Genomic DNA, 14,807 nt, shown 5'->3' on the forward strand with positions numbered 1-14,807 from the left:
GCCCTATGCCTAAAACAAAGAGACACATTCTTGGAATTAGACCCCTGAAGCCCTTGCAGAGCCACTGTTGCAACAGATAAAGCTTTAGACTACACAACCCAAGATTTTGAAGGGAGAAAATGGTTTTGAGTTTCAAAAGTTTAAAGACTTAGCATAAAGACCTAGAGCACAAAGGTAATCACACAAACAAAGGAGTTGGGCAAAATTTATGGTGAAAGAAGAGCCAATTTTCCTCATCCAAAATGAAATTAAGTTAGATTGGCTGAGGAAGGGGGAGAGTTGAAAGCCATTTCTGGGAAGAGGGGTGATGGAAACCCCAGAAATATTTGGAGAATATTCAGAGAAGAGACCTGTGCTCAACTTCCCTGATGAAAGCTCAAGAAAACAGCAAGTTTTGCAAAAATCGTGGCCAGATGTGTCTAGATAGAGAGGACCAGAAAGTCTTCCAAATATCCTAAGATCCCAGAGGGTGATGGGATGATAGGTCAAAGCTGTCTGTGCCCTCAAGAAGGGTACAAATGACTGAAAGATGTGTAGGAGCCTTGGAATTTGAATAAGGAAACACTGACAATGAATTCTACATTAACAGTGCAACATAGGTCTGGTTGGGACTGTGGACATGAGGAGACACTGCAATAGGGATAAAGACCAACAACTCAAATATAATAGGAGCTCAGTTCCCCTCCTCAGACACCAGAAGAAAGCAGAGAATGATCACGGACAAAATACTCTGCCTTCCACTTTGATACTTAGATGCTACCCCATAGAAGAAGAAGGGGGAAAAACAAAACCTTGGGGTTTTTCCTTGGGAAAAAAAATGCTTAATCACACATTTGACTAGGAGTACCTTTCTTTAATTGTCAACATTAAGATTTCTGAGACTGAACAGAACATGGACTACATACAGTACTGGGGAAAGAGAATCACCTCTTTACATACTTGAATTTGACTATGAAAATCATAGCTACAAAAGGTATTCTATTGCTGCTGTAGTAAGTCAACACACATTTAGTGGCTTAAAACAACACAAATTTATTAGCCGATAGTTCTGGAGATCAGAAGATCTAATATCAAGATATCAGCAAGGCTAGGGCACCTGGGTGGCTCAGTTGGTTGAGCGTCCGATTTCGGCTCAGGTCATGATCTCACAGCTCATGAGTTCAAGCCCCGTGTCGGGCTCTGTGCTGACAGCTCAGAGCCTGGAGCCTGCTTCGGATTCTGTGTCTCCCTCTCTCTCTGCCCCAACCCACTCGCATTCTGCCTCTGTCTCTCTCAAAAATAATAAACATTAAAAAAAAATTTAAATACATCAACAAGGCTGTACTCTTTCTGGAAGCTCTAGAGGAGAATCTGTATCTGTTTCCTTAGCTTGTCTGGTTTCTAGAGACAAATTTCGGTCCTTGGCTCATAGCCCCTTCCTCTATCTTCCAGCAGCATAGCATCTTTCCCCCTTCCCCCCTTCCCTCCCTTCCCTTCCTCATGTCTCTTTCTTTGACTCAGACTCTCCAACCTCCTTCTTTCTCTTAGAAGGCCCCTTGTGATTACACTGGGCCCACCCACATAATCCAGGATAATCTCCCCAACTCAAGATGCTTAACTTAATCACATCTGCAAAGTCCCCTTTGCCATCTAAGCTAACATTCACAGGTTTTGGGGATTAGGACATGGGTATCTTTAAAGGGCCATTATTCTCACCTATCACAGGATAATCTGAGCTATGACCCAAGACCCAGAAAGCTTCACCCTTTCATAGATCATTTCTGGTAAGGACCCACAGAGCCAAATGCTTAGGAGCACAGTCTTCTACACAAGGCTAATGATCAAAGCTGATCTTCAGCAATTATGGACTGAGATGGCCCTCCCAGTTATTCACAGCCAGAATCTGTACTGATTGGTTGGTGCCTGCCCTGTATCAGTTGTTAAACATGTTGACTCTCACCCCTGGTGACAATGACAAGTTAGAAGTGCCATCTTGATGGTGTGAGCAATTAGAGTGAATCCCTTGAGCAAGGCAGCCTACAGAGCTAAATGGGCTGAATAAGACAGAGACTTGGAGAACTAGGTGGATGAAGGAGGTAAATAAAAATGATTCTGTTTTCTATACATATGTCCTGGATAACATCCAAAACAGCCTAGCGTTTCCAGCAATTAAAAAGCATGTAGTACATATCTCCACGTCCTCTTCCCTATGATTTCTAAAGAAGATGTAGGCGACTAATTCCCAGACCACAAGGGACATATTCATTCATCCATTCAACCATTTTTAGAGTCTTCTCAGCGTTAGGGGTTATTCTAGGTGCTGGGCACACAGTGACAAACAGTACCAGATAGTCTGGCACAGGGTTCGCAAACTTCAGTGTACATCAATAAAATATAATATAATAAAACATAGCTTCCAGACCTATCCAAAAGACAGGTTCCTGAGCCCCTCCCTCAGACAGTCTTTTTCAGAGGCTTTGGGGCAACTCAAGAATTTATGTATTCCAAATTATTGCCAGTTGGAAGTGGGAATATTCTTGTGAGAAGGGTTTACTTACAGAAAGGAACTCATCACAGTGGCGATGGTGTAAAAGAATCCTCAAGGCTAATCACCTACCATCTGTCTTCATTTCTGCTGAACCATCCTATGTGTTGGGTCATACAAATACAAGACTCAGTTTATATAAATGCTAACATGTCTACTGTATCCCATCTCCACTTGGAAATCCCATGTGGTCATTTGTTAATTTTGGTCAACACCATAAATCTTGCATCCTTATCTGCTTGTTTATTTCAATAACTCTTGGAGCAGTCTAGATCAAAAAGTAACATGTCTCTAGATCAGATGATACTCTTCAAGGTGTTACTTAGAAGGCAGGCTGATCATTTTCAGCTATTATATCAAATACAGACTGTGCTTTATTGTGCTAGAAGTCTTATTTGTGTTGATGGCTAGGACATTCAGGAAGTTTGACATCTCTAAGTAAAACGTGTTCTACTGACAGATTCTTCTATGGGAAACTGGCCCCCACACAGCCCTTGTTAAGTTGGCAGTGAAACACATGATTCCACTTTCCCAGCTACAGTTCTTTAGACTAGAGATGGACACCTAAACCTGAGAAGTTCAGCCACAGACTCATAACTGACCTAAGGCTTGGCCTGGCATAAAGAGATCAGCCCTGAAAGAGGTGAGCTAAATCAATAACCTCCTTTCTTGGTAGTTTAAAAAAGCCACAGAGAAGTCACAGGGTAATTGCAAGTTAGCTATAGGAGCTGAACTGAAAGGTCATTAACAAGGCAAATCCAGGTTTTGTGCAGCATAGACCTTATACCACTGGGGCAGGGCAGAATAATTTGTAGGAAAAGAACACAAAATTTGAAACTAGGCACAAGGCCTGGGAAGGGACTCATGCAAGTGAGAAGCATGAAGCTTGAGTTCTTTAAGTAGTAGTGTACTAGAGTCAACCCATACCCATCTGTGCAGGAAAAATGTGAAATTTTCAGGAATTTTGCAAGCTCATTCATGTCATGTTGGTAGCTTGAAATAAGCCATGGTGAGAATCTTTAAACCACAGAGATTGAAAAATGTGACAAACCGGGACATTTCCCTCTCCCCCACACCAAGAGCCAGTTATTAAACATTTACCAGTACATCATTGCATTTACTTCTCGATAGGAAAGAACCTATGGCCATCGGGCTGATTTGGTTGGTGGCACAGTCATTAGGAACCATGTGGAAAATGGGTAAGCAGAAGATGCCAGAAGAGAGGAGAAAATAGAGCACATTCACAGAGAGAAGCAGGGATATAATGAGAGAGACTTCACCCCTGAGAAATGGATGATATTTTAGTTTGGCCAACAGTTTCAATGAGGCCTAGCTACATTTCATTTTCTTTACTTGGATTTGAATGCCACTTTCCTTTATCAAATCACCCTCCCTCGGGGCACCTGGGTGGCTCATTTGGTTCAGCGTCCAGCTTCAGCTCAGGTCATGATCTCATGGTCCGTGAGTTCAAGCCTCGCACTGGGCTCTGTGCTGACAGCTGGGAGCCTGGAGCCTGTTGCAGATTCTGTGTCACCTTCACTCTCTGCCCCTCCCCCACTTGCACTGTCTCTCTCTCAAAAATAAATAAACAAACTTAAAATATTTTTTTTAAAAAATCACCCTCCCTTTACACAAATTAGCCTGAGTGGGCCTCTATTCCTTGCAACCAAAAAAAACTTCAACCCACAATATTAATGAGACTAGGAAAAATCAAGGATTCTTTATGAAATTGGCTCTTCAGTCACAGACTAGAGCTTTTACCCAAGCCAAGAATCTTGCAAATAGATTTCACTGGGTGGGAAATTATGGATGACTTATAGAAAATCCACCCCTTTCTTGATAAATAATTATTTTGAATATATAAAGTTTGAGATGCCTATTAGATATGGAAATGGAGATTTCAAGTTAACAGTTATACATCTTGAGTTTAGAGGAGACATCAGGTTTGGAAATGAGAATTGAGGGGTCATCGGCCTATAGGCAGTACTGCAAGTCAGGGGACTAAATAAAATCATTTGGAGAGAGTGTATAGATAGAGAAGAAAAGGTGGGCCAGGACTGAGTCCTAGGGCATTTCTACATTTAGAAATAGGGCAGAGGAAAGGAGCCAGCAAAGCAGATTAAGAATGAACAGCCACTAGTTATGAAGGAAATATGGTGTCCTAGAAACCAAAAAAAGAAGTGATTTCAAGAATAAGGTAGTGGTCAATTGTGTCAGATGTTTACAAGAAGTCTATTAACTGCATCTGAAACTAAAGTAACATTGTATGTCAACTACACTTCGATTTAAATAATGAAATTTTTAAAAATGAAATAAGTCAAAAAAAACCAAGGATTAGAAATTGGCCACTGGACTTGGAAATATAAAAGTCATTGCAGTATTAAAGACAAAAGCCTGATTGTGGTTGGTTGGAGAGAGAGAACGGGTCATGAGGAAATGGAGACGGCAACGATGAACAAATCTTTTAAATAAGTTTTTCATGAAAGGGATCAAGAAAATGGGGTGGTATAGCAAGAAGGAGAGATGTGAGATCCAGGGAAACACAGGAACATATTCATATAGACAGAGAAAGGGAATATTCCACGACAGAAGAAGAATTGACAATGCAGAACAGAGAGGAGACAATGACAGGTGAAAAGTCATTGAGAAGTCAAGAGCAGATGGGATCCAGAGCACAAGTGGAGGGATTGCCTTGGATAGAAACAAAGAATATACGGAAGTAGGTTCGATAGATTTACTAGTAGAAAGGTGAGGGAACTCCCTATGATAATGTGGTTTTGGATGGGGGTGGAGTGTTTTAGAAGTTTCAGCAGAGAGGAAAATGAATGAAATGACTAGTAAAGGCAAATATGCAAAGATAGTATAATAGAATTCCCAGGAAGGTAAGCCTGAAATTTGAGGACACAAATATAAAGTGAGACCACTTAGCACATGGACTAGTTTTCTATTGACGCCATGACAGATGGCCACAGACTTCATGGTTTAAAAGAATACAAATGTACCTGACAGCCCTGTAGTCAAAAGTCCATCGTGGGTCTCACTGGGTTAAAGTCAAGATACCTGCAGGGCTGCTTTCCCTTCTGGAGGCTCTAGGAAAGAATCCATTTCCGTACCCTTTCCAGCATGTCTTGGGCCACGCACATTCCTGGACCCCTTCCTCCATCCTCAAAACCAGCAATACCAGGAGTGCTTATGTTGCGTCTCTCTCTAACCACAGCTGAGAAAGCTTCTCCACTTTTAAGGTCTCATGGATTTAGATTGGACCCACCTGGATGATCCAAGTTTACCTCCCCTATCTCAAGGTCTTAATCACATCTGCAAAGCCCTTTTGCCGTATAAGGTAACATTCGTGGGTTACTGGGGTTAGGACACAGATATCGTTGGGGGCCATTTTTCTGATGAGCACAGAAGGATTGTATATTTTTCCCAATAGTGTCTACCGCTCATATACAGGCCTGGAATAGGCAGAGAGCAGGGTATTAACAGAGTTTGGATTTTGCAAGGAAAGAACAGCTGGAGGAGAGATGGGCAAGAGCTGAAGAGGTACACAAGGAAAGGACTCTAATGATAATTAAGATCAAGATTTTGGGGGCACCTGGGTGGCTCAGCCGGTTAAGCATCTGACTTCAGCTCAGGTCATGATCTCACAGTTCGTGAGTTCGAGCCCCCCATCAGGCTCTCTGCTGTCAGCACGGAGCCCACCTCAGACCCTCTGTCCCTCTCGCTGTCTGCGCCTCCCCCATTCACACCATCTCTGTCTCTCAAAAATAAACATTAAAAAATCTTTTAAAAAATTTTTTAAAAATTAAAAAAAAAATATTTTTGAGGTGGTTCAGTTTTTGGTGAGGACAGTTCAAGGATATGACCCCGAGATTGAGTTGATCAGGCAGAATAAAGAAAAAGACAGTTGGAAATGAGACGGTCAAGGAACTGAAGAGCCAGAGGATTGGCTGAATCTTCTAAATGAATGTTGAAGTCACCAAGAATATGATTAACATTAAGGAGGGAGAGGAAGAAAGTGGGTCAAGTATTGAAGTGGGTTTTTTTTCAAGTTTTAATTTAAATTACATTTAGTTAACATACAGTGTAATATTAATTTCAGGTACAGAATTTAGTGATTCAGCACTTTCACACAACGCCCAGTGATCATCACAAGGGCCCTTCTTAATCCCCATCATCTATTTAACCCGTCCCCCTATCTATCTCCCCTCTGGTAACCATCAGTTTGTTCTCTATAGTTAAAAGTCTGTTTCTTGGTTTCTCTCTCTCTTTTTTGCTTCTTAAATTCCACGTACAACTGAAATCATATGGTATTTGTCTTTCTCTGACTGACTTATTTCGCTTAGCATAATACTCTCTAGCTCCATCCATGTCATTGCAAACGGCAAGATTTCATTCTTTTTCATGGCTAAGCAATATTCCAATAGATAGATAGATAGATAGATAGATATAATTTTTTAAAGTTTATTATTTATTTTGAGAGAGAGAGAGAGCAGGGAAGGGGCAGAGAGATCAGGGGAGAGAGAATCCCAAGCAGGCTCTGCGCTGTCAGCACAGAGACTGATGTGGGGCTCGAACCCATAAACCACGAGATCATGACCTGAACTGAAACCATGAGTCAGATAGTTAACTGACTGAGCCACTCAGGTGCCCTGTTTATACAACTTCTTGATGCATTCATCAGTTGATGGACATTTGGGCTCTTTCCATAATTTGGCTATTGTTGATAATGCTGCTAAGAACATCGGGTGCATGTATCCCTTCAAATCAGTTATTTTTGTATCCTGAAGTATTTATTGAATGAAAGGAAGTGACTGGTTTAGAGGATAACAAGGAGAGGTAGCAGGTGGCAGATTAGGATGGCATGACATGGAAAGGACCTCGGTTGTCTAAAGGAAAAAGGAGAAATCAAAGCAAGGAGAAAACCTTGCTATAACCAGTGCTATAAATGGATGAAGAGTTTGTATAATACAGAGGGCAGAAGTATGAAATAAGTCTGCCTCCTAAAAACTAGTACTTAGTATCCTTGGGATGAGCCTCGAGAACCCACATGCTAGAATTCCAACAAAATCTGGCTTCATGTTCTAGCACGTAGCACGTATCAGTGTCCATACTCAGGCAAATTATATTTGGCTTGTGCTTCAACCTCAAGGCCAAATGGCCAAGCACATACTTCAATAACATATTTAGCATTCTTGAATTCACGTAAGATTATTATCCATGAGTCCATGAAGTTAACCATCACATCTAGTAGGCACACCAATATCAGTAATAGAAACAAAGCACACCATTTAGACTTATTATCAATATCTGAATATTCACCTATAAAATAGGTGAGCATTCCTGTTGAACCCTGAAGTAAAAATCTTTTGTGTTTTATATACTGAAATTCTCATTAACCAGTTGAAGTGTAAATATATACATATTATTGCAATAATAAAATATTTTAATGATTAGTGAAGACTGTAAAAACTATTTTTAAATACAAAAGCAATTATTAAAGACTTCCAAGTGTTGAAATAAATTGGGAAACAGATTGACAATTAACGCAAATATTAAAAGAGTGCCTGAGCCAGATAAAATTAGAAAGAATATGATATACTTTTGAGTCACCAAATGTTTATAAATATTTATTATTACATGGGAAAATACTTACATAATAATTATTATAAAATTATTATAAATATTATAATCATTATAAACGCTGAATAATGGATATCAGATTTTCTAATTTGCATCTTTATAAAATTACTTGGTATACTAGTTAAATAAAGTGATATTTAAAACCTCTATTTGATTTAAAGATATTGAATTCCATTTATTCAAAGAAAAAGTCATAATTAAACATTATGCACATCTTAAGAGAAAGAATTAAAAACAGAATATTAATTTTGCCATCTCAAAATTTCGTGAGGAAAAGAACCCCCAAATCCAATACCAAACCTCCATGATAAGTTGTCTTTGATCCAGACAGAATAAAGAATACAGAGTAAGGGGGTGCCTGGTGGCTTATTCGGTTAAGTGTCAGACTTGGGCTCAGGTCATGATCTCACGGTTCATGAGTTCAAGCCTTGCGTCAGGCTCTGTGCTGACAGCTCGGAGCCTGGAGCCTGCTTTGGATTCTGTATGATGCTTTCTGCCCCTACCCCACTTGCACTCTCTCTCTCTCTCTCTCTCTCACTCTCTCCCTCAAAAATAAATAAACATTAAAAAAAAAAAGAATACAGAGTAAGAATAAAGAAGGAAGTGTTAGGGGCGCTTGGGTGGCTCAGTTGGTTAAGAGTCATGAGGAGTTCAGGTCATGATCTCACAGTTTGTAGGTTCAAGCTCTGCTTCAGCACAGAGTCTGCTTGGGATTCTCTCTCTCTCTCTCTCTCTATCTCTCTCTCTCTCTCTCCTCCCTCCCCCCCATAACCCCCAAATAAATAAACTTTAAAAATAAAATAAGGAAGTGTTAGAGAAACATTAGTTACCTTATACCTATCCCTATAACTATCTTACTTTAATATAAACCTCAGTTTAGGGGCACCTGAGTGGCTCAGTCAGTTGAGTGTTCGACTTCTGGTCAGGTTATGATCTCACAGTTGGTGGGTCCGAGCCCCGCATTGAGGTTGCACTGACAATGCAGAGCCTGCTTCAGGTTCTCTGGGTCCCTCTCTCTCTGTCCCTCCCCCGCTCACACACACACACACACCCTCTCAAAATTGAATAAACATTAAAAATGTTTAAGCCTCAGTTTAAATGATTATTTAGGACCACCAATATGCAGTAAAATGACCCCGGGAATACTCCAGCATCAGACAGTACCAAGAATTTATGATTTCTAAACCACAATGTCAAACACTTTATATGACTGCAAAAATGTATAAAAGACAAATTTTACATTCATCTTTGTGTATCATGAGTTCATTCTATTTTGGTGAAATCTGGTTTTGGTTAAGCTTCATATGGATCATGTAGTGTCATTTGGGGTTTTTTTTTTAAAGTTTATTTATTTATTCTGAGAGAGAGAGAGAGCGGGAGGGGCAGAGCAAGAGGGAGAGAGTGGGATCTCGAGCTCACAAACTGTGAGATCATGACCTGAGCAGAAACCAAGAGTCAGACGTTTAACTGACTGAGCCACCCAGGCACCCCAATTTTTAAATTGGGATATAATTTGTGTACCATAATATTCATCCTTTAAAAGTGTATAAATCAGGGGTGCCTGGGTGGCTCAGTCAGTTAGGCATCCGACTTTGGCTCAGGTTATGTTCTCACGGTTCGTGGTTCAAGCCCCGTGTCTGTGCTGACAGCTCAGAGCCTGGAGCCTGCTTTGGATTCTGTGTCTCCCTCTCTCTGGCCCTCCTCTGCTCATGCTCTGTCTCACTCTCTCTCTCAAAAATAAATAAACATTTTAAAAAATTTTAAGTGTATAAATCAATGGTTTGTAGCTTATTTGCAAAGTCGTACAATCATCAGCATCACCTAGTTCCAGAACATTTTAATTACCCACAAAAGAAAACCTATTCCCGGGGCACCTGGGTGGCTCAGTTGGTTGAGCGTCCAACTTCAGCTCAGGTCACGATCTCACGGTTTGTGAGTTTGAGCCCCACATTGGACTCTGTGCTGACAGCTTGGAGTCTGCTTGATATTTTGTGTCTCCCTCTCTCTTTGCCCCTCCCCTGCTCACGCTCTGTCTCTATCTCTGTCTCTCTCTCTCTCTCTCAAAAATAAATAAACATTAAAAACTTAAAAAAAAAAAAAGAAACACAATTCCCATTGCTATTCTTTCTCCATTTCCCTCTACCCTACCCCTGGTAACCACTAGCCTACTTTCTGTCTCTCTGGATTTGCCTACTCTGGATATTTTATATAAATGAAATCAAATAATATGTGGCCTTTTGTGTCTGGCTTCTTTCACTTGGCATAATGCTTTCAGGTTCATCTATTTTGTAGTGTAGATCAGAATTTCATTTCTTTTTATTGCCAAATAATATTCCGTTGTGTAGATATACCATATGTATTCATTCATGTATCACTTGAGATACATTTGAGTTGCTTTCACTTTGGCTCAGGGAAGTTAAATGACTTCAGGACTATTATGGATAATCTTCCTATGCATATTTGAGTATGAGGTTTTGAGTGGCCATATGTTTTCATTTTTCTTGGATTTATACCTAGGAGTAGAATTGCTGGGTCATATGGTAACTCTTTGCTCAGTCTTTTGAGAAACTGCTAAAACTGTTTGCCAAAGTGGCTGCACAATTTTACATCTTCATAAGAAATGGGCAAAAGACATGAATAGACACTTTTCCAGAGAAGGCATCCAGATGGCCAACAGACACATGAAAAGATGCTCAACGTCACTCATCAACAGGGAAATACAAATCAAAACCACACTGAGGTACCACCTCACACCAGTCAGAGTGGCTAAAATGAACAGCTCAGGAAACTACAGGTGCTGGTGAGGATGTGGAGAAAGGGGATCCCTCTTGCACTGTTGGTGGGAATGCAAACTGGTGCAGCCGCTCTGGAAAACAGTGTGGAAGTGCCTCAAAAAATTCAAAATAGAACTACCCTACAACCCAGCAATAGCACTACTAGGAATTTATCCAAGGGATACAGGAGTGCTGATGGATAGGGGCACATGTACCCCAATGTTTATAGCAGCACTTTCAACCATAGCCAAACTATGGAAAGAGCCTAAATGTCCATCAACTGGTGAATGGATAAAGATATGGTTTATATATACAATGGAATACTACTTGGCAATGAGAAAGAATGAAATCATGCCATTTGCAGCAACGTGGATGGAACTGGAAGGTATTATGCTGAGTGAAATAAGTCAGTCAGAAAAGGACAGATATCATATGTTTTCACTCATATATGGAACTTGAGAATCTTAACAGAAGACCATGGGGGAAGGGAAGGGGAAAAAAATAGTTACAAAGAGAGAGGGAGGGAGGCAAACCATAAGAGATTGTTAAATACAGAGAACAAACTGAGGGTGGATGGAGGGGGTGGGGGGCGAGGAAAATGGGTGATGGGCATTGAGGAGGGCACCTGTTGGGATGAGCACTGGGTGTTGTATGTAAGCAATGAACCATGGGAATCTACCCCAAAAACCAAGAGCACACTTTGCACACTGCATGTTAGCCAATTTGACAATAAACCATATTAAAATAAATAAATAAATACACACATAAATACATAAATAAAATAAAATAAAATATTATTTGTGGGTAGCTACTGAAACCACACAGGATTTCCACACCTTCTGCAATATTCTACTTAGCCTACTGGCCACCATTTTCTGGGGCCAGATCCAGTAAGTTCACTGCCTACTAGGCCTAGTCCTGATTCCAAGTCCTAGCTTCCTGCTGTCTCCCCACTGACAACCTTCTACTGAGACCCTCGCCATATGCTTCATGTCCAAATCCATGTAATTATGACATATTTTGGATGGCTTCATTATTCAAGCTATAATCACCTATAATTACTTGATGGAAATTAATTATCAGTATCACTTATTCTTGAGTAGGTCTTTAAGGTTCATAAGACACACTGTTTCATTTATTTCTTAACAACATAGCAACAAGTACCATTATTCTTAGTTTAGAGATATAGAAACTAAAAGCTCAGGAAAGTTAAATGATTTGCCTAATAACACAGAGAGCACAACTGAAGAAAAAGATAATCTCTCTTTATCTCCTTCTGATGATTAAACTGAGAGTAATATAATTATTGACAGTATCAGGATTACTGGTAAAACCAGGACCCAAACTTGAACCCCAAATCCTATTCTTCCACTGACTACCTAATACAGGGAGCCCCGCACTTTTCAAAAGTTCACGTTAGGCCACTTGGCTTTTACCAAAGACTTATGTTAGAACCTGTTTTTGCTAACTGAAAGAAACCCAAAGAGGATTTTCATTTCCACGAAAAAAGGTGAAAGGCCAAAATAGTGCCTAGCGTTTTGTTTTGTAGCTAGCCAACCTCTGCAGAAGCACCGTGAGCAGTGAGAGCGGCCCCACCCGACTCCTTCCCTGGGAACAATACTCAGTATCTCCACATCAAGCCATCAGAGCTTTTAACTGTGTCTGTGAGCATCTGTGCTTTATCTAGATTTATTTCATGCATCTGTTAGCAAGATGTGTCCTAAGGTATCAGAAACACCTAAGCGAGGTTATTTTTTGGGTGTGGGTATGCTCAAATTTTTTCCACATACATTAATGGTAATTGCTTGACTTTGGGATAGCAACAGAGGGGAGAAGGACAGGGGACCCGTAGTGCTTCTCTGCCATAAAATAATTTGTCTGAATTTTATTATGAGGACATTTTCCCAAATTATTTTTGGCAGCCTCCAAGTTCTCCAAAAGCTTTAAAAATTTTTTTCTAGCTTGTCTGTGATGTAGCATTGTCTGGCTTCCCTGCCTATCATCAAACTCATTTAATTAATTGTGTTCTAAAAGAATCAGTTTATTCTATATGTGGCAACAGGCAAAGGGACAAAAGCCCAAAACTGTTGTTAATTTTTATAACATCCAACTAATAATTGCTATAGATTCCTCCCTAATACTGCAGTTCTTAATCAGTCTTTTTCTTCAATGTTTGTAACACCTGCATTACCACCCTACCTGGTTCAAATTCAGACACCTCAAGTGTAGTTTTCAAAATTTTCATCAGACTTTCAAATTCACCCTACTCTCAGCCAAAACTTACTTGTGCCTATGAGCCCAACCCTCGGGTCAAACAAGTTTCATCATCACCCTCTTTATACATCATGCTCGCAACCACCTCAACAGTTTTGTTCATGCTGTTCCCTTAAGTGGAAATACCCTTCCTCTTTCCCCCTACAGTGGAAAATCTACCTCCTCTTTATGGCTAACACAAATCCTACCTCGTCCATAGAGCTTTCCCCCCACACCTGCAGTCCTCAGTGGCCTCTGTTCAAATTGCAACTGCACCATGATAGGGAATAAAGAAAACATTCGTGGGAATTGCAATCCATGGGTTAAAAATGGTATCTTTCAGGGTGCCTGGGTGGCTCAGTCGGTTAAACGTCCGACTTCGGCTCAGGTCATGATCTTGCGGTTTGTGAGTTAGAGCCCGCGTCAGGCTCTCTGCCGACAGCTCGGAGCCTGCAGCCTGCTTCCGATTCTGTGTCTCCCTCTCTCTCTGCCCCTCCCCTGTTCACGCTCTGTCTCTCAATAATAAATAAACGTTAAAAAAAAATTTTTAATGATATCTTTCTGAGAAACCTCAGTTTCATTACTTTCACCAACTCTAACATTCATGGTAATTTTAATGAAATCATCAAGATAATCCCTATCCCCTTCCAATGATAAAATTGAGAGCCATATAATCATTTACAGTGAAAAGATCTATTTGAAACCAAACTAACCAAAACCCTTAATTAAGTAGAGTTCTTTTACATACAACTTTTAAAATAAGGAGGCAAAGCAAACAAAAAATAAAGCTAATTCGACTTTTAGTTACCTTCCAGGGCGTGTCTCAGCCTCATGCCCAACATCTGTTCCATCCATTCTTGGAAACATTTCACTGATTCCTGAGATGATGAGCCTGCAAATCGACACAAGTAAAGATGCTCACTAGATTCTACTTGCTAAGGCAGGAAAGTAGACTCAGACTAAAAAAATTTCCAAGAACATGAGGAAAACCAAAATAGGATTGTACTTCACCCAGGCAATCAAGACAGACTATTTAAAAGAAAGTGTAAAGTCCTCAAAGACAAGGACCAAGTCTTAATCTTCTTTGTCTCCCTCACATACAGTCCACTCTCAGGAAAGTTGTCCACATGGAGCATTTCACTAGAAATCCCCCGATCCACAGCTTTTCGACAGACCAATTTGGATGTTTTATTTAAAATTTCCTCAAAGGCTGAAAATATCTGCTGTGAATATTCAATGTAACGGCTTCATTTACACTGATCTTTTAGAGGTCTGCTTTGTTTGTTTGTTTTCATAATCTCTTCTTGTCCTCTCTCTTATTGGCAGGCTTTGTTTTCTTTTCCAGAGGCCTACTGAGGATGGCACACTTTCAGTAATGTTCCATTTTCTACTTGTTTTTAAATCAACCATATGTGCCTCCATTAAGAAGTGAAGCTCCGATGATGCTGGTTTCCCTCTTTAAGAGTTCTGTTCTAAAGAAGAATAAGAAACCTCGCTCATAGATCCAGGACTCTCCTAAGAATAGAGATCCTCTATGTGCACCTTCTCCAAAATTTCACCAGGCAGAAGCCCCGGTTTGGAATGCCTTTACATTAATCAGCTTTCCCGGCAGC

At 40.3% G+C, this 14,807-nt stretch overlaps 1 long non-coding RNA gene across 1 annotated transcript in view; it reads right to left on the reverse strand.

Moving 5' to 3' along the window:
- Positions 1–14,000: 14,000 nt before the first annotated feature.
- The window catches only part of LOC113597657 (uncharacterized), a 33,465-nt gene continuing 32,658 nt past the window's right edge, over positions 14,001–14,807 (reverse strand). Inside the window, exon 3 of the long non-coding RNA XR_003418448.2 lies at positions 14,001–14,086. This is a non-coding gene — a long non-coding RNA (uncharacterized LOC113597657). The remainder of the gene's footprint in view (positions 14,087–14,807) is intronic.

This window comes from Acinonyx jubatus, chromosome X (genome assembly GCF_027475565.1).
Source record: "Acinonyx jubatus isolate Ajub_Pintada_27869175 chromosome X, VMU_Ajub_asm_v1.0, whole genome shotgun sequence".
Lineage (NCBI taxonomy): Eukaryota > Metazoa > Chordata > Mammalia > Carnivora > Felidae > Acinonyx > Acinonyx jubatus.